At 45.1% G+C, this 27500-nt stretch overlaps 1 protein-coding gene across 5 annotated transcripts in view; it reads right to left on the bottom strand.

The window, feature by feature from the left end:
• mef2cb (myocyte enhancer factor 2cb) overlaps nucleotides 1-27500 on the bottom strand; it is a 91891-nt gene that overhangs the window by 59935 nt on the left and 4456 nt on the right. The window contains exons 2-3 of one of the 5 annotated variants that reach the window (XM_048244138.1): nucleotides 22279-22408; nucleotides 20390-20873 (exon numbers count right to left, since the gene is read on the bottom strand). The exons of 1 other annotated variant lie outside the window; for it this stretch is intronic. The gene's annotated coding sequence lies outside the window, so the exon portion shown is untranslated. Of the gene's footprint in view, nucleotides 1-20389; nucleotides 20874-22278; nucleotides 23434-27500 lie in introns of those variants that run through there. 3 more of the 5 variants (XM_048244143.1, XM_048244140.1, XM_048244141.1) reach the window with 3 other exon arrangements.

The following is a 27500-nucleotide window of genomic DNA, read 5'->3' as shown; positions in this document are numbered from 1 at the left end:
AAAATCATCTTCAATGTAGGCTAGCTTCCACTGAACAATTTCAATATGAACCTACGCTCCGGGCACTTTTATGAAAAGGCAATGCTTGGAAACATTTCTTTTATTTGCAGATTTTTTCTTTTTCTTTCCTTGCTGCTCTCCTCCTTGCTTAATCCAAGGAACACATTTCTCTTTCTCTCTCTCCCTCTTTCACGACAGCATTTATTTGTGTTTATGTGTGTATGTGTTCTCTCCATTTAATGCATGTATTTGCTGAGGTGCAGCTGCTTATCTCAGATGCTTAATAGTGGCGAGCGAGTGAGTGAGTGAGTGAGTGAGTGCGGGCGGCTGGGCAGCAGGCGGTGGTGGTGAGGAGGAGGAGGAGGAGAGTGGGAGGGCCGAAGAGAGGCAAGGCTGTTTGGGCCCTTTGTGTGGCTAAAGGCATTACAGCCACTCGCTCCTCACTGAAACACTGTCTGGCGTGGGGAGATAGGCCGGAGTGACGAATGGCAAACAGCGTACACCCCACCATAGGCCCCCCCTCCATCCATCCACCCACCCACCGAGTCCTCCATACCCCCACACGCCCCCCCTGCCCAGTTCCCAACACGCCCCCTCACTGCTGGCACGCTAGTGACGTGACTTAGATTTGGGTGGACATCTGGGCAGAACGCAGCACGGACCGAACACTGTGTCAGCGTGTAAGAGCACAGGGCTCTAACAGGCTTAGATCACGGTGGAGTTTTGGCAGCTCACAGCATGACAGGGACAAAAATGTTTCCAATATCTTTGGTAGAAGAGTCTCTCTCTCTCTTTCTTTCTCTCTCTCTCTCTCACTCTCTTTCTCTCTTTCTGTTTTCTATGAACTCTCATTATTTACACAGGGCTTGATCGGAGATTAAAAAACTGGACGGTCACGAGATCTTTTATTTTTAAAAAAAAACCTGCATCATTATTATATTAAACATATTAAACTATTACAGGGCTATTGCTAGTATGACGCAGGACTCGGTGCCTGGTGAAGGAGACATGAGGAGAGGCACCCTGCCGGCCTCACCTCCAACCCCCCAGGACCCCCCGCGAGGTGACTGGACACACACACAGGAAACACGCGCTGCATCTGCCGGAAGGACGTGACGTCCGGCGACCGCAGACAATAAAAGGTGTAAAGGTGCTTCCTTTCCTAAACTGCTCCACGGAGCGCAAAAAATGGGAACCAAAACTTGGGCACTTCCTTCTCCTGGTCAAAAAGAAAGCAAGAGAGAACGAAGAGAAACACACAGAGAGAGAGCATACAGCTCGACAGGCTTTTGCCACCTTGGCTGACCAACAGCCACAGTGAGACTTTGTGGTCTGCTAAAAAGACCAGAAAACATGTTTGTCACTTACACACACTATCAATTATCTAGGCACACACAAGCCAACATGCATGCTAATAATGTGCGCTTTTCAGAAGCAAAAAACAGAAGCAGGGAGAAGACAGAGAACAAACCACTACGCAACACAACTCAACACCACGTATACTGTACAAGTTACTCATGAAATTATGGAAATCCAATTTTGATAGTACTAAAACTGTATGATTACTCTCTTGCTTTCCTCTAGTGCATGTGCATATCGTTCTCTATCTCTCTCTCTCTCTCTCTCTGGCTCTCTCACTTACTATCGCTCTCTCTATCCATTGCATTGGTTCCAGTCCAGGTAAAAAGCCAGTGAGGGACGTGAAAGGAATAATGCCGGGTTTTATTAGTCCTGTGCATGAAATTATGGATGACCTGCATCTCTGCTGGGCGCCGTTGTGTGTGAATAGACCTTTTCAGGTGCTACAGTAAATTAGTAAGGGGAAAAACAAATGTTTTTATTTATGCATTACAGGGAGTCCTTTCAGGACTCTGACTGCAATGGCTTTCGACCTCCTGTTCCTCCAGCAATCAACTGTAAATTGGTTAAATAGCACTGAACAACATCTCTGCCCCAATGACATTTCATAAAAGAACACTAATTTTTTGTGTGCAACAGGAGATTCCTAGATGACATTTTAAATAAAGGGTAGCAACAGTGATGTGCCAGACCCAGTCAATAAAATTCCTATGTGGAATAAATGTTACAAAACTGGATTTTATGACTGTTCATTAGGGCAAATTCCAGTTACGCTCAGTATGTTCCAAAAGTGCCACAGAATTCCCTTCCATTTGACAATTTCTTTCATATTAGGGTGGTCATTCAGCGACTACATTTAATTTTACATTGTTATATCACATTATACAGCGGGCGGGGAGACCGCTCTGCTTAAGTGGAAAAGTAGATGAGACCTCGTTGACGGCAGCTGGGCTTGTCACTCAGCAGGTAAGCAACCACCCAGGCTCCTTCAAAGCCACAAAGGAGACAGGTGAGAGCCCTCCATTGGCCTGGCCGCGGCTGCCATGCCGCCCGGAGACAAAGCGTATCGAAAAGGCACGTCAACCCCCCTTTAGAAAACGCAGCTGCAGTGAATGAGAGATGTTAGCCTAGAGTTAGCATGTTAGCTGTGTAAAGAGGCTGTTGTCTTTACATCGGTGGAGTAGTGTGACCGTTTTTCTTTCTGCCACGAACCTAATGCACATGCATGCACACATATGGAGGCTTGTTGTGTTGGCTGAGGTGTACATAGGGAATGAGCCCTTAAGAACTAATTGAAATAGTGGAAACCCAAAAAAGGGATGGCCAACTGTAACGTCACTGGCCAGTGTAGAAATAACCAGTGAGTTATTTCCTGTGAGTAAGGCGCGAGACAGTTTCTCTGAGATCTACGCAAGCACCACGCTTCACCGCTAGCATGTGTTGCAGTAGGTGTGTATACCACCCCCCCCCATCCCCGCTGCCCTCCACGAATGTTCAGCCCTCAGCGCTGATCCCGTCTCCGTCCTTGAGAGCCACCGGTGAGTGTGCTCTCACTCGTGCGCCCGCCCGCCTGCTCGCTCGAAGAGAAAGAGGGATTAGACTGGTAAGCAGGCGCTAAGAATGGCTCAGACGTGCTGTCACACCTGCAGGAGCGTGGGGTGGGGGGTTGTGCGGGGGGGGGGGGGGTGGAGAGGAACTGTTGGTAGGCGCAGGCGGCAAAAACCACCGCAGTGCCGCTCCATCAGCAGGCAGCTAGCATGCCAGGCCCAGGTGCATCCACCACTCTGGCACTTTCTGTGGTGGTGGGGAGATATTAACCAATGAAAGGCATGGGGGGAGTGGGGTGGTGTGTGTGTGGGGGGGGGGGTTGCAGAATCAGGAGCTGGCGTGTTAAATAAAAACTGATATAATGTCTAAAGTGTAAACACACATTTCTCCTTAAATTTATTGGGAGGGGTGAGAGGGAGAGAGGGAGGGGGGGGCAAATAAACATCTTTGCTCAGTGACTAATCACCTAGCTCTGTACACAGCCTAAAGCCATATCACTAAGAACAGACAAAGCACTGACATATTCACCCAATTACGCGCTCAACCACGGATGACAATGACTCGTGATGCCAGCCATGTTCAACGAGGGGGTGAGGGACGCATGCCGTCTGCCTGTGTGTGAATGCATCGGCGTGCGTGTGTGTGTGTGTGTGTGTGTGTGTGTGTGTGTGGGGGGTGGTCGCATCTGCAAGCATCGTCACATGGCCTTCCAGCACCAGACGCCACACACGCAGATGATCTCCTGATTATTTCATTGCACATTTGCACCCCTCCTTTCCTTTCCTTTTCTTTTTCATCCACCAGCATTCTAATCAGCCTAATTAAAAGCTTTGTTCATTTGGAAATCTCTGATGACAATTTGTTTCACTCTACCCTACAGCGGTCCTGTGAAAAAGAGAATTAAATTTGATCTTCTGACAGCAATTATTAAACGCTCCCTCCTGGACGCAATTAGGCCCACAGGCTAACATGGCTCGAAGACTCGCGTGGGTGCCAACCAACTTACTTCCTTTTAGGCTCTCTCTCTCTCTCTCACACACACACACACACACACACACACACACACACACACACACACACACACACACACACACACACACACACACACACTCAAATACACACACACACACAAACACAAAAACCCCTTGGTCTATCTTTCTTATGTTCCCTTGTCTCTCTCAATCTCTCCCTCTCCCTTTCATGCAAATGCTGTAATGCCACTTGGCGACTTGTTGATTGGGGTTATTTAGTGTAAGTGCACCATTTATCCCAATGTGCTTGCGCTGGCGTGAATGCAAGAATCAGAAGGGTGAAAGAGGAAGACCAAGAAAGAGAGAGAGAGAGAAAGAGAGAGAGAGACAGAGGGGATGGATGATCTGAAAAGAGGAAGTTGGGCAACATCTTTTTCGCTGCGACAGTGCGGAATTCTACGACTGACTGTTTTGGTGAAAGTGCTGCAACCCTCTTCCCAGAAAAGTTTTCCTTTAATTGTGTGTTTTTTTTTTCTTGGATCACATCTTCAGTACGCTAGACTTTATCCTCTATATACTGTGATTTAATTACCTTGCAGACACACACAGAGAGGGTGGGAGAGACAGACAGAGAGAGAGAGCGAGAGAGAACACACACACACAATCGTGAGGCATAGCCTATTGAGTTAACCTCATCAGACCTTGGTTCTGCTCTAGTGTTCTCACATATGTTGCCTGCGCCTGGGAGAGGGTCCTGCTGTGTTCTACCCACACACACACACACACACACACACACACACACACACACACACACACACACACACACACACACACACACACACATACACACACACACACACACACACACACACACACACACACAGACACACAGAGCTAGCCAGTGAGCCATGCTGTACTGTGCTAATGAACCGCTGACATGCTGATCACCAGCTGCAGGGTCAAGATGGAGACGTACGCAGAGGTGGAAACCCCCACCCCCCTGCACACACACACACACACGTCACACACGCACACCTCAAACACAGAACCGTCAGCCATGGCACTCACATCTGGTTGTCATGGCAGTTCTGACATATTGTATTGATTCATTTGGACTTAAGCGAAAATATACACACTGCCAACGTTTGCGGTTTCACCCAAATATTCTACTTTGGCATTTACAGTGTTTGCATGTACAGTATAGGCTATTGGTAAACACTTAACTCAAGGTTTATATTTAGGCCTGATTGTGTTGGCCTGGCCATTTTATGCGTCAGCTGGCTGGCTAGACGTTTTGGCACGGTGCAGCCTATTACTGCAAAAAGCCTGCCAATTGAGACCAAACTATCTTGTTTATCGACCTGTCGCACTTGCATTTCTCTTTACCTCTCTCTCTCTATGCATTCCCCTGCTGTCTTATAGCCGCTAATGCCTTAGCAGCAAACACACACACACACACACACACACACACACACACACACAGATTCACACACATTTACTCACATCCATACATTCTGGCGGATCCATAAAGGTGCTGTTGAGCCGCACTGGTGGAGATCACTAATGCACTGCACTGATGGGTCGCATGAGACATTTCAATAACAGAGGATACTTACATCCTTCTGATCCCACAGCTCCCTGTTTTACTGTCCCTCCTTGACTTCATACGCTTATAATACCACCCTTCCCCAAATAAATAAATAAATAACATAACATAACATAAATATATGTGCTTTATGGCGCAAGAGCATTGTATGTTGTACTAATAACTGGTCTTAGGCAGACTGGGAGGTGTGTGTGTGTGTGTGTTTGTGTGTGTGTGTGTGTATACCGTAGGTTTGTATGTGCATGAGTGTGTGTAAGGGGGTGGCAGAGAAGGGGAAGGTTGCACACACACTCCAACAAGGATGTCCTTCATAAATTCGACCTTCCATGTTGCTTTTTTCTTTTCTTTTCTTTTCTTTTTTTTCCTCCTCTCTCGCTCTCCTCATTCAGTCCCAATGCTCCGTTTGGAAACCGAGTAACCCAGATCAGGGAGAGAGGAGAAAAGAGGGACATGGAGAGGGATTGAGAGATGGAGAGAGAGAGAGAAATATAGAGAGATACAGAAGGACTGGAACAGAAAAAAGATACAGAAACTAAGCAGAAAGACACAGCTGAACTCGTTTCCAGATCCACAATAAGAAAGCAGAGAGGACAGAATGAAACAGAAATAAAGAAACAATCGAATAAACAAAAAAAAAAAAAGAAAGAAAAAAAGCACTCAGTCCTCATTCGTTTCCCTGCACCCTATATCGAGTATGATGTCAGCATTTTCCTGTTGTTTTGTACAGCTGACCACAGGCTGATTGGACTAAGTGTATTGCACATTGTTGCACTGTTGATGTTGTGCATCATTAAATCCCATGCCCTTCTAGTTAGTGTTTGTTTAAGCAAAACTGATCTAATGTTTCCATGCAGTTGCTCCCAACTTCCTTTCCCTCCCTCGCTCCCTCGCTCCTTCCCTCCGTCTCTTTCTCTTTCACACAAACAAACACTCCCGTGCCACACGTTCCACCGCAAACAATCACACGATAACTCATAAGGAAATGACACGGTGAAAAGCGAAAATCAATGAAATTACCACTGAATCATTTTCAGACCTAATTTGGGGTTTGAGGGATCCCTCAGCAGCAGACTGAGGGGAAAACAGGCAGAGTGACAGACAAGAGAAGTGAAGAGAGACGCCAAAAGAGAGAAGCAAAATGTCTCAGTGTGTGCTGTTGAGTCTTGGAGACTCAAATGTGCTTTACTAACCACGGCAGCAACCCCAGTCACCCCATGTCCCCGACCCTCCAGTCTGTGTGTGTGTGTGTGTGTGTGTGTGTGTGTATGCATGTGTGTGTGCGTGTGTGTGTGTGTGTGTGTGTGTGTGGGTGGGGGGGGCCTGTCCTGGCACTGCATTGCACCTAGTCCCACATGACTGGAAAAGACACCACCCCACACCCAACACCCCCTCTCCACACACACACACACACACACTGAGGCCCAGACCCAGTCTGTCATTAGGCCCTGACGCGCTGCTGTTTGTAGTGGTCTGGGGTGGGGTGGGGTGGGGTGGGGCGGGGTGGAGGACGATATTCAGCCGGCGAGGGCTGGCAGCTCGACGCACTCCACCACTCTCCTCTCTTCCTCCAACAGCAGCGGGCAGCAGCAGCAGCAGTGTGTCGGCGGCACAGCCCAACCTCATCAAAGAAAGTGCTCATAATTTGTCACAGAAAGCAGCCAATTAACATATGTTAAGGGAAGAGGGAGGACGGCTGAGAGACAGAGCTCGGTTGGGGGGGGGGGGGGGGGGGGGGGGGTGGGGGGGGTTTAGAGCGACATGGAGGAGGAGAGGGACAAGAAGGGGGTAGGGGGGGTGTGGGGGGGGGAGAGAGATACCGTATGATTAAAGGGTCCGCACAGCTGCAGCAAATCAAAACGGCAGAGTTTTTCAAAGAAAAACCTCAGCTCGAGCGGGAGAATCTGGCTGATCTGATAAAGCGTATTGCTACTTAACCCTACTGAGGGAGCGCAGGGAGGGAGGGAGGAAGAGAGGAAGAGAAAGAAAGAGAGGGGGAGAGCGAGCCAGTGACAGCACAAATATAAAATGACTCCAGAAATGGCTTTATATGACTTCATTGGGTGCAACTTCTTTATCAGATAAGAATAGTAAGCTCCAGTTCCTTTAAACCTCTGCCTTACACTCTGCATCTTGGTGCTTGACATCAAATACAACATGACCAAATTGTGTGTATTCAACCTATTTTATTATTATTTCTACTTATTATTAGTAGTGCTATTTCTTTCTCTCAAGTCCCATAAAATATGTCGAGCCACTGCAGTTCAAAGGGAGTTAAGGGGGAAGACGAAAACAAATAAATAATATTTAGCCAAATTCCTTGTATTTGATTTGATCCCATTTCCTTTCAAATTCAAATAGATTTTGAGGTGACTACTCATTTTGTTGTATCACATATGCACATGTTGTGCGCTACCTATAAGGACATTGGTGCATGTGTGTCTGAGTGTGTCTGCATTCAGTATATGTGTTTAGAAGTAGTATACTGTATCTGGGTGAGTATGTATGTGTGTGTGTGTGTGTGTGTGCGCGCACGCATGTGTGTGTGTGTGTGTGTGTGTGTGTGTGCGTGTGTGTGTGTGTGTGTGTGTGTGTGTGTGTGTGTGTGTGCGTGTGTGTGTGTGTGCATGTTCTCTGTGTTTTCTAACTCTGACTTGATGAGCAATACCGTGTCGGCAGCCTGTGTATTTGCATAGCTTCCTCCTCTGTATTTGCTAGTGTCTCGCAGCTGTGTGTGTGTGTGCGCGCACGCGTGTGTGTGTGTGTGTGTGGTGTGTGGTGTATGTGTCTGTGTGTGTGTGTGTGTGTGTGTGTGTGTGTGTGTGTGTGTGTGTGTGTATGTGCGCCCTGTTTCTCAGCCCCTTCTCCTAAACTTTTAGGCCGTTTTACACACATTGAAACACTGAGCACCCCACTTGCACGACATGATCAAACCAAAGACAAAAAGAAGCAGGAGAAAGACCACGGCATGAAGAGGGGACACAGAGAGGACAAGAAAACAAAATTAGGTGAAAGGAAAGCCAAAGCTCTGGCCATACCCTGATACTGCGCTAACATTTAACTCGCCGACATCAAAAAATAATCAGGCCTCTAATTGGCCCTATTCCGCTGACAGTCACTGCGGCTGGCTGTAGCGAAAACGAACTGTTTCTTGATCATGTGGCTCGATAAGGCTGCCAAAGACAAACACAGAAAGGCCAGAGCCCACAGCCATGGGTCCATAAATCACAAGTTGTGTTAGATTATTGTTTTTATTATTATTATTATTATTATTGTTATTATTATTATTATTATTATTATTATTATTATTATTTTATTGAGCTGCCATTCGTTCTCCCGTGATGTTTATCTTTGCCATCTCTTCAGCTTGTTTGTTTTCTTTCCATTTTTTCTTCTCTTTTTTTCTCAACAGTGAGAGGGGAGGACTGGAGGGATTGGGAAGGGGGGGGGTGAGCGAATAGCAAGGTTGGGAGGTTGGTTCACAAGCCTCTGTGCGCTCCTCCAGTCGTTCCGCACAGGACCCCACCATGCACAGCAACCCTCCCCCGCCCCCACCACAAATCCAAATCCCAGGGCTCAGTGAGCAGCTGCACCGTTCACATAACCTCGGCCACCCCCCCCAGCTAATGATAGCAGAGCACGTCCCCCCTCGCACCCACGGACTTTTCCACTCCCCACACTGGTGGGCACATCTCACTCTCTCTCTCTCTCTCTCTCTCTCTCTCTCTCAATCTGTCTCTCGTTGTATTTTTCGCAGGCTATTGGATTTTTTCTCCACCCTGAGAAAAGTCTCCAGGCCGTTTGACCCCAGGATGGGAAAGGACCGCCAGAGAAAAGCCCCTTTCCCATTCCTCCGCACTCTCTCATTCCTTCTTCATCTCCCCCCCCTCTCTCTCTTTCTCGTTCTCGCTCCTTCCTTGGCCTGAACGGGGAGTTTAGTGGTAAGGTTCTTTTCTCTCTCCCTCTCTCTCTCTCTGTTTTTCTTCACCTCTCTCTCATACATACACACACTCTCCCTCTCTCTATCTTTCTCTCTCCCTCCTTTCTCTCTCACTTTCTCCCAGCCCACGGGCTTCCTGGGTCGGCTCCCGGCTCGAGCGCTGCGCAGACGTTCCTGCTGCGCATTATCCCAAATAAACAACTCATTACACGTGCAATTAACCGAGGGGGCTAGCCAGCATAGGAAGCTAATCCCTGTTATCGTTCCCAGCGTTTCTCTTCCGATTAGACTAGGGGGTGGGAGAGCACGAGAGAGAGAGAGAGAGAGAGAGAGAGAGAGAGGGAGGGAAGGAGGGAGGTGGGGTTGCTTCTTGAGAAGGTAGAGAAGAGGAGGAGGACTGAAGTAGGAGGAGGAGGAGGAGGAGGGAGAAAAAAGAAAGGATTTTCAATCGTCTTTCCCACCAAAAATTAACAGCTATTTTCTCTCTCCTCTCTCTCTCTCTCTCTGTCTTTCTCTCACACGCAAGCTTTACATTGTTCCTCCCTTCCTCTGTCTCTCCCTCCCTCTTTATCTCTCTCCTTTTCTTTTCTCCCTCTTGTGTGCTCTCTCTCTCCCCTTGGATTTTGTTCTGCTCTTCCTTGTTTTCCCGACCGTCTCGGAAGTGGGTCATCGACAGGCTCTGTGGCAGCATTTTGAAGAACATGAAAAAACACACTTTCATGTGCACACACACACACACACACACACACACACACACACACACACACACACACACACACACATACACGTACACACACACAAGAGCTTTACGCAAACAATCCCAGGCTTTTTACAAGTGGCCTGCTTATCAAATTAAGCTGTCATAAGCACATTAATACCATACTCTCTTATTTCCCCTTCTAGGCAGAGAACGGAATACACACACATCCACAAACACGCACACAGAAAAACAAAGACAAACAGACATACATACAGTCAGAAAGAAAGAAAGAAAGTAAACACACACATACACAAGGCACAGCGTACTATCACCCTAAATGTACTGTTAGTGTTGTTTCTCCACAAGTGGAAGAAAACAAATAGCACTCAGGCTTTCTTCCTAAGGATGCTTCTCTTAATCAGATTAGGCCTCCTCTATTGAGTGGACGACAGCACAGTACTGTTCATTTAGAGTGGGAACAATAACCGGATGTACGATGCTGCAAACAGCTCTAATATTTTCTAATGAAATTACTGGCATTGCATGCGAGTGTCCCAATGACTCTTAGCAAATAGGGATACACATCTTACCTATGTAAAAAAATGTAAAAATGTAAAAAAGATCTACTTTTCAAAAAAAAAAAAAGTAACATATTTATCACGTTTCTGTGATAAATACTGGATAAAACAGATTTAAGAAGTGATTTGGAGCTGATGAGGTGTTAATATTTGTTGATTAGAATGGGAGGTGACTGAAGGGGATTTGATGTCCCTGATAGCTCTTTGCTCAAGGCCTCCATTTAGCTGGCCACAGGCATCAGCTGAGAGAGGACATGGAGCCCTGGGCCAACAGTATAACAGCGAGTCCTCCAAGCCAGCTAGGATGTTTGCTTAGTCAAATCTGAACATGCCACATCATTAATTCTAAGTTTAATTCCAAATGAGAGGGGGGGGACATACATTACATGCAGGAATGTATCCAGACACACTAGAGGTTGCGCAGTTCGGCTCGGATGACTATTGTCAGCAGGTGTTTTTATCGGACAGCAGTGAACAAAAATTATCACTTATAAACGCTTATGTTCGTCTGTGAGAAATGCTCCTATCTCAGACACATCGAGACACTTGACTAGTGTCGCCTCTGTGTCGCCCCTCGTGGCACCCCTGAGACGATGGTATGTGTGAGTGCATTATGTGTGGCGTAATGGGGCACACTGGTGTGTGTGTTTCTAAATATAAGAGAAGGTGGCAAAAGGCTTGCGATTGCACAAAACCGAGCGTTATGGTTAACTAACCATAACGGTTTGAACTAAACTGACACATCATCACCCACTAATTGTCACCACTCCAGCCAGTAAGAAGTGGACAGCAGATCAGGACGATATCACGTCTGTCTGTGCAATTTAGTTTTTTCCTTTCCTTTTTTCCATCAGTCTGCGTTCTACACATTAGAAACATCAAATGAACAGGCCCATAAATAAATAACTAAACGAGTGAAATAAACTAAAATATGACACTTTTATGGAGGAGACTAATGGGGAGCAGATAGATTGACAGACGATTGAGAGCCGATCTTCTTTCTTAAGGACCTGTGGCTGCAGTGAGTAAGTGAACGTCTCTGAGAGACAGAGGGGAGAGGAGGGGAGGGCTGTGGCTATAGGCCTGAGAGAGACATGGAGTGTGGATCCATCCAATGTCATGGCAGGTATCCCTCTCATACACACATACACAGACACATACACACACTCACACACTTCCTGGCCTATTTATAAACCGTGAGCCCCGCTTCCAAAAATACCAGCCAAACAATAGTAAAGGGACTGAGCTCAAACAAGTTGTGGCGCGGTGTGACACTACCACATTCACACACACAAGCGCACACACACACACACACACACACAGGAACACAAACACACAGGGACGTAGACTCCCACATGTCCTCTAACATGCTGAGCGACCGTAAAGAATTACTGCGAAGTGAATGCATACACCGACACACACACACCGTGACACTGACACATGCGGACACACACACCCTCATGCAGAGCTACTGTAGAGCAGAACACACACACACACACACACACACACACACACACACACACACACACACACACACACAGACACACACACACACACACAAACACACACCAGTCTTAGGCAGACAAAACGAAGCCAAAAGTCAATCTCATGGCTGGGCTATTTCTGTCGGGACGGCACTATTTAGGAAGCTTGGGCCTGCAGCCAACTGGCTCTTTAACAGCGTCCCTGCGTCACCGCCCAGGCCTGCTCTCCTGTTATAGGAGCTCCCCCATTGTCAGGGCTGCAGCTCTTTCTCTCTCTCTCTCTCTCTCTCTCTCTCCCTCCCATTTTCTTTTCTTTTCTTTTTTTTTTCTATCGTCGGCCAGGTTATTTGTTTTTCCACCAGGCTCTGATGGATCCAGATGGATGGAGTGGAGAAGTGGAGAATGTGTGGAGAATGGCAACAACCCACGTCCACCTATTCTGCCACTGGAGGGACAGTCGCAAGTCGCCATCGTTGTCTCTCTATCTCTATCTCTATCTCTCTCTCTGCCCGGCAAGGCTTGAAGTTTCAGATGAAGAGCTGCCCTTCTCATTCATTATACATGCATGTACTCTGCCGCACATTTCCTTCCTCCTCCTCTGTCTGCCTCTGTTCCCTTTTCTCTCTCTCTCTTTCTCTCTCTCTCTCTCTCTCTTTCTCTTTCTTGCTCTGACTCGTTCTTTCTGTCCCTTTTCCAGACGGTGCATCTGTAATAAAATTAATGACATCATTGGCTACACTTTGGAAGAACTACTGTTGGAAAAGTCATACATCAAAGTAAACACGGTACCATGCAGGAGAGGAGAGCGGGGTCTTGAAGAAGTATAAGAGGAAAAAAGAAATCTTTAATAAGTCATTTGCCCACTATTTTTCCATTTCTCTATCTCAAACGCGACGAGACAGAGGTATCACTGACACTGTGTCATCTAAGTGAGGGGAAAAGGGATGAAATCAGTTCAGCTGCATTTTAAAAGTCATACTGTATATATTATTATTATATATATTGTGAAAGTCAACTCTATAGACGATTCAAATGATAAAATGCAATTTAAGCAACAGATTAATGTAAAGTTTAATTAAGTTATGAACAAGTTGGTGGCCTATTATCTTTTTTTCTCTTTGTAAATGTCAACTTAATGACAAGTTGCCTTAGCAACCTGTTTTTCTACATTTCAGACATAGGTCTCCACATCAGATGACTGCTAGACATAATCCTGTCTGTACTCAATTATTATAAATACATTTAAACACAGCAATATTTCATGTTAATTCTATACAAAAGAAGTTTCCAGAATTGTTGTTGGCAAAGCAAGCCATATACTCTCAGATGGAAGGGTTGCACAGACAGAACCACACAGAGAATGTCTGAAAGTCAAAAGACGTATTTCTTCCTCTTTTTTCACATTTTCTACTGTCATTCAGACTTTTTTTTTTTCCTGTCTGCCTATCTTCCTGTCTGTCTGTCTCTCTATCTTTTTGTAATTATTTTGTTTCGATTTCTGTCTGTCGGTGAACAAGTTATAAAAATTATAAAAGTTTTTGCGACCATTTTTCTGGTCTCTGCCAATAATGTGAAATGTAACCAATACTGTATGTCACATGCCATTATTGCAGTGATAACCTTAACAAAGGTAAAATTACTTTGTATTGTTGTTTTGAAATAATGGAAAAACAGCACAAATCTGCAAGGCTATCAGACAAATGCAAAAACAAGCCCGATGTAAACAACAAGACAGTTACACACATACACACACACTCTTTTTGAAGACACTTCTGTGGACCTCCGCCTACGAATCTATTGTGAACGCAGGAAGCCCTAAAAATAGGCTGCGTGGCAACGCAGGGGCGGCCCAGCGGCTGATGGGGGGCCGTGACCGGACTAGACTGGACCACCCCAGCTCAGCCCAGCCCAGCTCAGCCCGACTCTGTGTAGAGCGAGCAGCATCGAGTGGGACTCAAGGCCCGACCAGGCCGCAGACAGAGGGCTCTCTGTCTGCGGCCCCTCTCTCTCTCTTACTGGACGGCACCTCAGAATGGCCCAGGCCATCGTCTGTGACAGAAGATAAATTGCGTTATACTGGAAAATGTTTCCAGTGAAATGCACTCCAGTGGACTTTTTTTTAATACACAATACACTCCCTACACACACACACATACACACACACACACCAAAACCAGAACACTCATTTATAGGGTAGTGTCCAGTGTCAGTGTAAGGGGTAAAGCGCAAAAAGCTGACCAGTGGCTACACATACACACAGGAAGACTTATGTGCTTTATCACAAAATGTGACCGGGAGAGTAAGAGAAAGAGAGAGGCTTGGACTTTGAAAAAAAAAAAAAAAAATCAAACTAGCCTTAATCGCTAGCTGTTTTTCAGAATTGTTAATTGTCACAAGTACCTCTGCCACACAAGACCTCTCACTAACAAAAAAGACACATTAACTGTTTGCTGGCGATATGAAGATAGAAAGGGAGAAGGGAATGGAGGGAGAGGAAGAGAACATTTCCCTTCTGGTCTGGTCCGCTGCTGGAATAGCCGCTTCAACTCTCCCTGTGAGCCTGTCTGTGTGTGAAAAGAGTCACAGATTCGGGTTCAGGCTATATTTGGGATTTTTTTTTTTTTTTTGACAAGCCCGACCTCATCGGCATCAAACGCGGCGATTTAAAACGCCGCAAAGAAGAGGATCTCTCACGGGACAGCCGCTGGAAATAATAGCAAATCAGCATGCAAAGCATCAAGTAAAATCTAGTGTGTCTAATTACGACGTGCTGAGACAGTCACAAAACAGTCATGCGTACACTTTATATTGAGACAAAATAACTACACACACACACACACACCTATATACACACACACACACACACACACACACACACACACACACACACACACATACACACACACACACTGATAGGGAAGCCAAGAGCCAATATTTTGGTTATGAATCTTCGACTTCTCCATGTAAGGATGAATGTGTATTTAGACAAATGGATCTGTTTGGCATTCCTATGTGAGTGTTTCTCTCATTCTTATCGTCATCTATCCTCCTTTTCTCCTTCGGGCTTTTTAACCCTCTCTCATTTTTCTTTGACTTTTCTCTCATGCTCTTGTTCTCTCTCTCTTTTTTCCCCTGCCTCTCACTCCCCCTTTTTCTCCTGTCTTTTGCTCATCTCTCTCTCTCTCTCTCTCTCTCTCTCTCTCTCTCTCTCTCTCACTGTAAGTTTCCCTTCTCAGGGCTGCCACCTCGACAGCTCAGCCCAGATGTGGCATGTTTGCGTGTCTCTGGCTTTGAGTCATCGCTGATGATATGAACCTGTGGTGTGTGAGCCGCCCGGCCCTGGAGGTTTTTGCCCCCAACCAGACCACCCAGGGGCTGGCCGGTCGTCTGCGGCCGTGATGCCCGCTCCAGCTGGGGGAGGTGCGCAGGGGGGTGGGAGTGGAGGTAACAGGACTTTCCTTCACCGTCTCAGGGCCTAGTTCAGAACAAAGCAGTCCTACTCTATCGATGTGTTGTGCTGTGCTGTGCTGTGCTGTGCTGTGCTGTGCTGTGCTGTGCTGCGCTGCTCTGTGCTGCGCTGCGCTGTGCTGTGCTGTGCTGTGCTGTGCTGTGCGCTGTGCTCAGAGAGCCAGGTTGTGCCAGTAGAGGCCAGCCCAGAGAGAGCCAAGGGCCAGGTCCTTGTGCCAGGGTTGGTGGCCAGGTTGGAGTGCTGTTTCAGGCTGTGCTGTGCTGTGTGCTGCTCTGTGCCAGGCTGCGCTGGCTGTGCTGTGTTGTCCCAGGCTGTGCCCAGTCTGGTTGTGGGAGCTGGCCTCTGCAGCTACAGAGTCAGAGGTCAGGGCCCTCTCTTCTTCCCTCTCCTCTTCCTGTCTAACCCCGTGCTGCCATTTCACGGGTCTCTGTTTTTCGAGCAAACTGTGGCTCTCAGTTCATCAACTCTCTGCGTCTTCAGAGAGACAGAGAGAGAGAGATAGAGAGACAGAGAGATAGAGAGAGAGAAGTCTCCAGAGCACACTGCCCGGGAGTTTGTGCACTCAAAAGATAAAAAAAACAACCCAACACACAACACACGCAGACACAAACACACACGCACAATCAAACACACACACACACACACACACACACACACACACACACACACACACACATAAACACATGTAGCACCACACAGTGAGTCTATGTACATAACAGAGCACAGTTAGAGTTCAGTTTTATGCAGAAATATTCTAAAATGTGTTTTACAATACAATTAAACATCAAAGCCAGGCGATATTCCTCTGTGATCTCACACACCCCAGTGAACAAACCCCATACTCTCCTCTCCACTTAACGCACGGAGGGAGGGAAAAAAGGAAAGTTGCCGAACGTCACCACTAATTGCTAGATAGAGACAGAAGGGGAGCCGGAATCATTATGCAAACCAAGACAGACTCCCATACTGAAGACATTCGAGCAATGTACATCATAATCCGTGGAGGGGGTGGGATGGTGTGTGTGTGTGGGGGGGGGGGGGTAGGGTGGAGGGGCAGAAATTATGCTGCTCCGTTGGTTTCTGCACTTTATCAACAACTGTGGCCTAATAAAGAAAGTAGGACCGTTTCTACGCGCAAACAACAGAAACAAACAAAAAAATGTGTGTGTCTCCCTCCTGAAATGAAAGAACAAAAAACCCACAAACCATCAAAGACTGCAGAGCTAAATTAACATCTCACAGACAAACCTAACGAGGCACGGGTCTTTAGAATCACGCTGTCTGCTTAAGTGATAATGGAAAGTGAAGGCTTTTTTTCCCCTTCTCCCCTTCTTCTGTTCGTTCTCTCTTTTAGACCTGCGTAGCCAACACCTGCACTCTGTGGAAACTTACTAGTCCTCAGCGAGAGCTGTCAGCTTACAGATTTAGTTTGTTGAAAAACTTAAAAAAAAAAAAAAAACATTACAATAACTGCCGCCACCAATTTTGACAGACGATTCATTGGGAAGTTTGTAACATTTTGTCCCCGTCACTGTTAAACAATCATCGGCGTGTAACAAAACAGTCCATCAGATTAAATATTGGTAAAACATGAAATATGAGGGGGCTCTTTGTGCTCAAGATAAATAAGCAGGGGCTAAACTGCTGGACGAGGTGTTTTCTTTACCTGCGGGCAAAAAGGGCAATTACTTCTCTATCTACCACTAGATCTTGCCAGCCTGCAACCTGCAAATGAAAGCATTTTCCTTGTGTTTAACTAGGTAAATCCTGCAAGTCCCTTCCAAACATTTCAGACTATTACTAAGCAAAACTCAAAAAGCAGGGCAATATGGCCCATTAAATACTTTGCACCATCGTGAACGCCTTAGAATTTGAAAATGTACTTATTCATTTAAGGAAATAGGTGTTGGCCCATTTTTTTTAAGAAATATGTGCTCATATTTTTCACATAATACTGGTATATTTTCGCACCCATAAAATACACATTTAGTGGGTATGTCTTGCTTTGTGTTCAAGAAATTATATACTGCACTGGTAATTGCCCAGATTCACCACACACACACACACACACACACACACAGAGAGAGAGAGAGAGAGAGAGAGAGAGAGAGGCGATATTTTACAAATGCCACTCAGTTGAAATGTTTTCTCAAGAGACCACAAAGGAAAAAGAGAAGAGCAGGAGAGAGAGACAACTGAGCCCTGGCGTGTGCCACTACATGCCACTGCAATCGGCTCAGGTTCCTGACCAATCAGAGGGCCACGTGACCGGGCTAATCCCTCTCCAGGAGAAGTGTAAGGCCGTGTTGTCACTGTTGGTTTTGTGAATCGGCAGGCCAAATCCACACTGACGGCCCAAGAGTGACAGCTTTAAGGAGTCCAGGGGTGAGAGGGGAAGCGTTACGACGACCTGTGAGCAATGTGCGCACGCGCTTGTGTGTGTGTGTGTATGTGTGTGTATGTGTGTGTGTGTGTGTGTGTGTGTCTGTGAACGCGTCGGAGGGAGTCCTGTATGTGTAATCGTCAGTCCACATGTGAGTATGTTCACCTTCCCCCTGAGCAGATTAGCCAAATACTAAATCCCAAGAGAGCAACAGGCGAGTGACACACACATACACACACGTGCGCGCACACACACACACACACACAAACACACACACACATACAAAGAACAGCTTCATTGATCATGCTGGGCCAGCTTCTGATGACTTTTAGAAAAACTGTGTGTGTGTGTGTGTGTGTTTGTGTGTGTGTGTGTGAGTGTGTGCGTGTTTTTGTATATGTTCGTGTGAGTGAAAGTGTGGGCATGTTCACATGGTCATATGTTGCCTGTGTGGCAGTAAGGATGCATATGTGTGTGTGTGTGTGTGTGTGTGTGTGTGTGTGTGTGTGTGTGTGTGTTTGTGTGTGTGTGTGTGTACAGGGGATTTGTCACATGCAAAAAGGATATAGAATGTAAAAATTGTGTGCAAGATCCACTCAAAACTAAATTCCAGAAGGGTCTGGTGATTAACAGGTATATAATACAGGTATTATCAAGTATGAAAACAATCTTAAGTGTTTATACAATTTCTAAACAAGCTACTACACCTCTCTTTGCCTGTTCAGTTCACATAAAACAACACAAATCATTTTTGTAAACACACTAAAAATTCTAAAAATAAAGAATTATGTGTAGTAACATTCAGAAAAAAAATCTGATTTGAAGTCAACAGTAGCGTTCCTTTCTTAAAAAGAAAATAAACATTTCACAGTGACAATAAAAAACACAAAATATGTGTATGCATAATACTATTATTAGTTTTCATGATTATACAAAAAGCATAAACACTTAAGGCCTATAATCTAATTCAAGAACAATATGTTGTGCTCATCCTAGAAGTTTCTCCACCACAGAAAACGGGCAAGCAAGGAAAACTATGTATCCTTTAATCACATATACCGTTATTTTATTCAGTAAATAAACATTTGTCTGAGTCTCAAATAGGAAAATATTTTCCTACAAAATAACTACATAGCCATCAGAAAAATGGAGTTTGCTAAAATTCTCCAGAGAGCAGTTGTAGCGCTTGAGATAGACCCCCTTGTCATGAGCTTGTCACACAAACTCCTCAGAGACAAATGCGACTTATAAGTATTTCTTTCTACTGTAGTGGCCCTGACTTGCATATAGATTCTTACACTGGTTACTAGATCTCCCCATCAAGTTTCTGATGTTGAACAGAGCTAAAGTGATCTTCTTCAGTCACCCTGTCACTGGTCAGTTAGCCCGCTGATTATACTGGATTCAAATCCAGATGTGCAAGACTTTTCATTGTAATGTAGTTCTCTTAAAGGTCATAATGCAAATGACCAAGACAAACATGTAAAACTTTATTTATTTATTTTTTAAGAATCTGTAACAATAAATGACAAGCCTAGCATACCTGGTAACAAACTTTTTTTTCTGTCTGACAGCAGTTCTTCTGCCCCAGATAAGTTAGGCTGTAGGCAAAGCCAGCTTTATTGGCAAGTCATTTTTGTTAAATATCAGTGTGAAATGGTGCAGGTTCAATTAGAAGAAAAAAAAAACCCATCAATCTGAAATTAAGTAGTGCAAATGTGGCACTGAATTGAAAATAGGAGTGATCATCAGCATTAAAAAATCTATTACAGAGTTACAAATATAATATAATCTAATAACAAATACACAGCTTAAATCCCTGAGTTGTATCAGAAGGACTGAAGGACTGACTTGTAGCTGAATTTATCTCTATAGGCTGAGCCACAATGCATTCGTAATTTAAACAGAATCACAGTAAACGATATCAAAGCAAGAAGACATAAGGATATGCGTTTATAAAGCCACATAGAGAGAGAGTTAGCGTAGAGTGGCTTTAAGTGCCAAATGTAGTTGATATTAAGGAAATCGAACGCTTTAAGGTCAACTGAACAGTGAAACCCAAACACATGACCAAGGTTCCGGTTCTTGACTATCCCTCTGGACTATTTTATCTGTCTGTATGCCGCTTTTCTATTAAAGTGATCCTATTGTCGCCACAGAAACAGTGTCATTGACAGACGCACAACTTCCCATGAGGTAGAATATGTTTCAGACTGATCTAAGGGTTTTACAACAGTTTTCATGCTCGTAACCGCGTGATCTAAAGAAATAAGTTACAACGCAGCTTAAAACAAGAATCCGTACATCGGAAGTGTGTCGTAATAAAATATCGTAAATTTAATCTCGTTACTTACTTCATCCTGGATAAAATGTGTCCGGTAAGTGCAGGAGGAACCACAGGCCAAGAGCTGAGAGATTCTTGTCCGGGCGAGTGACAGTCTGAACGGACGGGAGAAGCCGACTGAGTGCGGGATAGACCGACTCGCACAAAGATGCACACTTAAATCCAGCCCAGCAGAAACACAACTCAACCAACACGGACAAAGAGGTGTCCTTCTCTAAAATGTCATCAAAACTAGGCTTTGTCGTCTGAATGCTGTTTTCAAATGGAAATGGAAAAGACTTCGAGTCTCGCTGGTCTCCAGCACTGGATGTCTGGAGCTACTGGGAGGAATGAGCGCGCTGTGAAGATACTTGCTGCTGATGAGGATGTTGAGGAGTGCTCCAGTTCTCTTTCCTACAATCCCAAGCCGCGTCTCTCCCTCTCCACCCTCTCAATGTTGCCGAGTGAAATAATCGGTTTTACTCCTGAAGGGGGGCGGGCTCAGACTCCGATCGCTGAAGTATTTTAATGAAAGAAAGAATTGATACATCGCATTATTATTGTCATTTACAACGTGATAAAGTGTGCAAACGCAAGGAAAAGCTTATAGCAAAGTAGAATTTGATATGATGCGAGTTGTTTTGTTCTGGGGTGGTTTGATTATTTGTTCCATGCAGACAAACTTCCCAGAGTTTTTTTTTAATCATATTATGTTCATGTTTGTATCCCTTTGTATAAATAAGGCAGTAAATATATATTTTCTTTTATAGAATAACATCATTCTTATGGAGTAAATGAGAATATCATCATTAGTAAGCCTAACTTATGAGAAAAAGTAAGGAAGTGAAGCAAAGCTTTTTTGTGTATATTTTTAAAAACATTTCAAGTGGCCTCCATGAAATTCCAAAACATTTGTTATGTATGTATTTATGTATTTATTTATTTCACTTAACAATGTCACATGACTTGGATATTCTTTTCCTTGTGCAACCCCACCAGACGTGCTCAATCTCCGCCTGCCAATCATTCAGGAGAGCTCTCTTATCTCTGGAGATAAGGCCTGACACAGATGCTAAGCATGAGGAAATTACACCAAGACTTCACCCCTAATGACATGATTTCACAACAACCCATTCACTCTGTGAGAGATAGCAATTTACACCAAGAGCATGCCTGCCCATAATAGACAAAAAGGGGGGGGGGGGGGGGGGGGTTAACATAGAACTATCTACACATCTTAGCCTGTAGTTATTAGTAATTAATTATCGAACACATATCCACGGAACAATACCATCACCACACCACTGAAACCTTGTTAGGCCTACGCAGGGTTACCTTGCATGACACTGTTTACCCCACCCCATCCACACCCCCTTGCCAAGCTCCCTGCCCCCGCCCTTGCCCCGGGCTTCAGTGACAGGCCCGTGACAGGAAGAGGTAAAACATGAAATCAGTTAATGAATTAATCAGGCTCTCTAATCTGCCCGTCAGACTGCAACCGGAGCCTGCTGGTGTCTGCTTACCCGGGCTACCACCCTTAAGGTCACATGACACTGTAATCTTCAATTGCATTTCCTCCTATCCCCAGTGCCATGATAATCAATAGGCTTGTGGTTCCTCGCTTGGTGGGCTCTTGGCTAGAGGAGTGGGTAGCAAGGGTATCACCCCCCCACACACACACACACACACACACACACACACACATTCAGACCACCAAAAAGAGGACAACCTTTTAGGCCTTAGCAGATTGTTTAGGAACATCTCTGTAGCCTTAGTTAAGGTAACCGTTATGACATTGGTCATGTGAAAATAGTGTGCATACAGATACACACACACTCACACAAATAACTGAGGTTTCTTGATTGGCAGGGCTTTCACTTGCTTTGTTTGTTTTGTTCATCTGTTGCCGTTTGCACTCACCACATACACAATATCCTCTGTCAGTCAGCTCTCCTGCTCATTGCGTGTTGTCCAGCACGCAGTCACCTTGTCCTTTCACATCCAAGTCTGGTCCTCATTCACTTTAGCTTATTTGTTCCTGTCTCTCTCTCTCACACCTTAAAAGAAACAGACAAACAAATCAAGTCAACATCATGAGAAGAATTTCAGTTATTCCAGAAAGCACAGTGCATCTTTCTTAAGGTATGGTGGTGTTATGTGATTCTTTCTTTCTTTAACTATAGCTGGATGAGTTCAGCGTCTGTGATGAAGGGGCTACAAAGGGAATTACTAAGCAGGTAAACAGTTTTTTTTTTTTAAGTTTTTCTTTTTCCTTTTTAAAGACCTCATGCATATGCATTCTGTGGGCAGGATGTATGATTAAGGCAGACAGTAAGGACATTACTGTGCATTCCATTCAATAAGCTCTTTTATTATTGTCCATCATAATAAGATGGCTACTTATAGTCTTCGTAATTACCACTGTTCCTTACTAAATTAGGCTTACTGTAACTTCGGTAACCGCAAGGTACAATGACCTTTGCTTGATGTATTTATTTTGTCATTACACACTGATCTTTTAGCGTACTGGACCATGTAGTGTTCATAGTGTAACCTGTTGTTAAATGAGCTGTCATGTCCGAAAGATGCCAACGCATTGTGTAGGCCAGCCCACTACGTGTGTGTATTTACAGTAAAGTGCTACCACTGGATAATGTTTGTTTGTCTCTTTGTCTTGAGAGAGAGGTATGAACTTATTTGTAAGGGCATTATTCTGTGGGTATATTGTTGACATATTTAAATGTGAAATACCAAGCAAAAAAAGAGTTTTTCCCCCTTTCAGGCCATCCCCCTTTCACCACCCTGTGGAATGTGGAATTTTGGTAAACTAATCCACTAACCATGTTTTGGTAATCTAATTTAGGGTCTGCGATATAGCAGGTCGGCCATGCAGCTTAAGCAGGGTCAGGGAACACAACGTACAGCGAGTCCTTTGTTCGTTTGAAGTGAAACGTAGAGTCACCTCATGATGAGGAGGATTCCTTCTTAGTGAAATATTGTCACTTACCTGTATGTAAGTGCATTAAGACTATGCATGAAACCATTTATGGAATGCATCCCTTTTTGCCAACATCTCTCTCTCTCTCTCTCTCTCTCTCTCTCTCTCTCCATTCTTTTTACCCCTCACTGCTTCCTACTAGAGGCTGGTGGGGGGGAATCCCAAACTGGAACTGTTTGGCATGAACCTCAGGATTGACAGGCTGTTTTCCAGCAACTTCAAAGTAGAAAGGAAACATACGCTAAAGTGATTATGCAATTGCAAAGAAGATGCAAAATACATACACAATCATTCACACACACACTCACACACACACATGCACACAGACACACACACAAACAAACACACACACACACACACACACACACACACACACACACACACACACACACACACACACACACACACAACATGAGGAAGGCAATTTTTCGTGAGGTTTTGGCACCGGTGGGTGGTGACGGGCAGGCAGAAGAGAGAACAGCAGGAGAAGGATAAACACAAGACAGTGGCGGTTGACACCGATCCCGCCCCGGCATTGTGTCTCCCCATGGTTCTGGCAGTGACCGGCCGTGCTCTGCCCTGCGGCATCTTGTGGCCCGATATTGGCTGTCTGAAAACGAGACCCCTCACGCAGGAGTGAAGCAGAAAGGCAAGGGAAGGAACAGGCCCCGATTTCCTCTGATCAGATAAACACACGCCAGCGTTTTCCTTAGCAAACAGGAACAGCTGAGATCCTTGCGCATACATACATGTTTGTGTCGGTGTGTGTGTGTGTGTGTGTGTGTGTGTGTGTGTGTGTGTGTGTGTGTGTGTGTGTGTGTGTGTGTGTATGTGTGTGTGATCTGTTGGGGATGGCGCTTGTGTGAAAGCACAATCTGGCCGTCCCAGCTGATAGTGTTGTTAGGACTCAAGACCATCTCTCAAGGGAGGATTATAACATCCAAACAACAAGTCCGACAATCTTTTATTACTTAAGATCTGTTCATACCACAAGCCAGGTTTTTAATCTCCTCACAGATGTACGTAGACACAATGCACTCTCTCTCACTGTCCTCCCTAATTGTACAAACACAGAACCGGTTAAAGGTTGATAAATAGATGTCAGAAAAGAAGAAAGCTGCAATGTTTCAAGTCTCATTAAGGTGTGGTAGTGCATTAGATTCTAGCTTCATATGCCATATTAATGAAGCTTGTAATAAGGCTCATAGAGCAGAACATTTGGCAATTAAATCTTTTGAATCATAAAACTATATAATTAGGTAGACTAGAACTGCTGGAAGGACCTTCAATTAACATTTCAATACAGTGTGCACGTTGTTTTAAACGAGATAGAAACAAATCTTCCTTTCTGTCTTCAGTTCTCTCTCTCTCTCACACACACACACACACATACACACACACACACACACACTCGCACACACACATCCACACGCACGCTCATTGGTAATAGACGCACATCTACAGTACATATATTGATATATTTACATATGAAAAGTGGTGGTCAGTAACCCTTTGATTTGAATAGCAGAAAATGTGCTGTGAAATTGCATGGTTCTGGTCCTGGCCCCAGTAGCACGGGGTCACTACAGGAATCCATAAAAAACATGTACAAGTTTGTAGCACACACATGCCGATTGTACAGCCTGACCCCTAAGCGTAGGGAACCACACTGGACTCAACAAATAGCACAATTCATTCCCTCTTACCATCTCCTCGCATGGCCTTAAAGCTATCCATCAAGAGGTGGTGGAAAATTTTTACTCCGCATACAATGCAGAGCAGGCCCAGCTATTCTCTATTCATACAAACACACCCCCTTTTTTTCCCTTTTCTCTGCAATTGAGCCATGAGGCACTTACATTTGACTTTTAATAGCATTTCAATAGCGAAAAATTACTAAGCGTTTAATAGACAGAGAAAGAGGGGTTGTGGCAGCAGGAGCCTCCAGTTTTCAAAATTGGAATTGGGAGGGTTTGGGTGGGAGGTGGGTGTGTGTGTGTGTGTGTGTGGGGGGGTGGTGGTTAAAAGGCTACTCTGCGTTTTTTGGCTCTTCAGCCAGGCACAACCACAAGACTGTGAAGCAGGACAGTCCCGCTTTAAAAGAAAATATATTAAACACAAATATCTAAAATAAAAAAAAGTGGTGCCTTTTGTCACTTTTTCAGGCTGTGAAGAGAGAAACAAACAAGTGCTGAGCGGCTGACAGTCAGCTGGTCCTGGGACAAATTTGATAATTTGCGCGCTGTGTTGGGCACACAGTGTGGCCCGAAAGCAACACCTCAGATTCATTATAGATGAGCCACAAGCAACACAACAAAGAGCGGCCTTTTGTCCGAGGCGGCGCTCCCATTTCATCGCCAAACTCCCGAGTGGAAATTGCTGCGGAGCTGCCCGTTGCTATTGTGATCCCCTGCCAAGCCACTCATGAGTTAAGCCTTCTCTGCTAGACTGCCTGAGCCCCCCCCTCCCTTAACTCTCTTCTTGTGTAGCCTGACATTTCTACTGGTAATAACTTGACAAATTAATTTAATATTTCACTGCCAATGTCCTGAGGATGCAAGTGTGGTTACTGGACTTATAAGGCAGGAAGAAAGCAATGCACTTAACTGAGATATGCTTGTCATATATTCTCAAACACTAGGGGTGCTCTAGAACCTCTCTGAGAACCAAATCTGTGTTACGCCAGTTTCATTGCCATTGTGTGATTTTAGCTCACAAGAGAAACCAACCAGGAATGTTATATGTAATATTTTTTCTGTGAATTGTTCTGTGCATTTTTCTTTGTTTGTTTGTTTCTTTCTTTCTTTCTTTTTTTCTTTCTTTCTTTGTTTCTTTCTTTCTCTCTTCTTTCTTTCTATCTACTTCAGGGTTAAGGTCTGCTGTGGCTCTGACACAAGCCTGTCCAGGAGAAATCCTGCAGCAGCAGCAGGTTTTTGAAGGGTGGATTTTCAAAATGATTTCATAACATTTACACAAACGTCCACCCCGTCGCAACAGCTCATTACCCCCGGAGTACATTTGCTGTAAAGTCCAGCTGCCGAGGACAGTCCTGCATGGTACCTCCTCTCCTTCCATTTCCCCCTTGCGAGGAGAGAGCGCAGAGCTGCGCTGTGGTTTCGTTGTATATTTTAGACTCAAAGTTGAAACTCAAAGTTCCCTTTGTCTCCCTATTACTTCATGTGAAGAAAAAAAAAGCAAATGGCAACCCCTACTTCTCTAATGATTTTTCCTCCTTTGAATGTTTGGAAAATAATTCACTCATAACTGCTGTGAAACCGACACACAATTATTTCACTGTTCCAGCTCTCCTGCACACACTTTTTTTTCTTCCTTCTTTTTTCGAACAGAGCCAATAAAAAAGATGCCAACATGACATTTTTCTGTCTCCAGACAAAGGGTTCCAAGCGGTGTTTCCGCAGGTTGTGCAGAAGCTGTGCCCGACAGATGTTGTGCATTACAACCTGGCAGTGGAAAAAACTACCTACAAACCCTGAGCACTTAAAAAAAAAATACTGGCGATGGTCCCTCAACCAGGTGGCAAAGGCGCGAAGTCATCCTATCCACCTTATACCTGACTTAACAATACAACACTACCTCTGGACAGCTTGGTAACTATGTTTTTATCAGTAATAGCAAATTTCAATCCACAGAAATTGGCAGAGAATTGGCAATTGGCATCCACCAACAAAAAATGTCAATGCCCTCACACTCTTGGTAAAAGCTGACATGCTGAAATGCATGCCCAGATGACACTGCTTTTTATGCATGCACACATACACACACACACACACACACACACACACACACATTCATGCCCACACGCCACCATGCTGTCTCACACAAGCACACACACAAAGAAACGATGGGCAAGTGTAGGGCAGCAGGAGGGTTGCAGTACACTTTGCGTGAAGGGGAGAGCAGAGGGGCCGAAAAGCATGACAGTGGCAGTATTGTGAGGCTGAGGCCCTGCCTGCCTGCCTGCCGTGTGTGAGAGAGGCGAGGGGTGGGGAGCAGAGCCGCCGTCCTCCCTGCATTATTCAGAGGGGGCCTGGGAGGGCTGCAGTGCTGGCGTGCCACAAACGCCGGACCCTCTCACCTGTGGGCACGCACGACCAACGTCGTCGGCCTCATGGGGTGTTGTAGT

The sequence above is a fragment of the Alosa alosa genome, chromosome 5 (assembly GCF_017589495.1).
Source record: "Alosa alosa isolate M-15738 ecotype Scorff River chromosome 5, AALO_Geno_1.1, whole genome shotgun sequence".
Lineage (NCBI taxonomy): Eukaryota > Metazoa > Chordata > Actinopteri > Clupeiformes > Clupeidae > Alosa > Alosa alosa.
The sequence above is the reverse complement of the archived record's forward strand: the minus strand, read 5'-3'. Positions and strand labels throughout refer to the sequence as shown.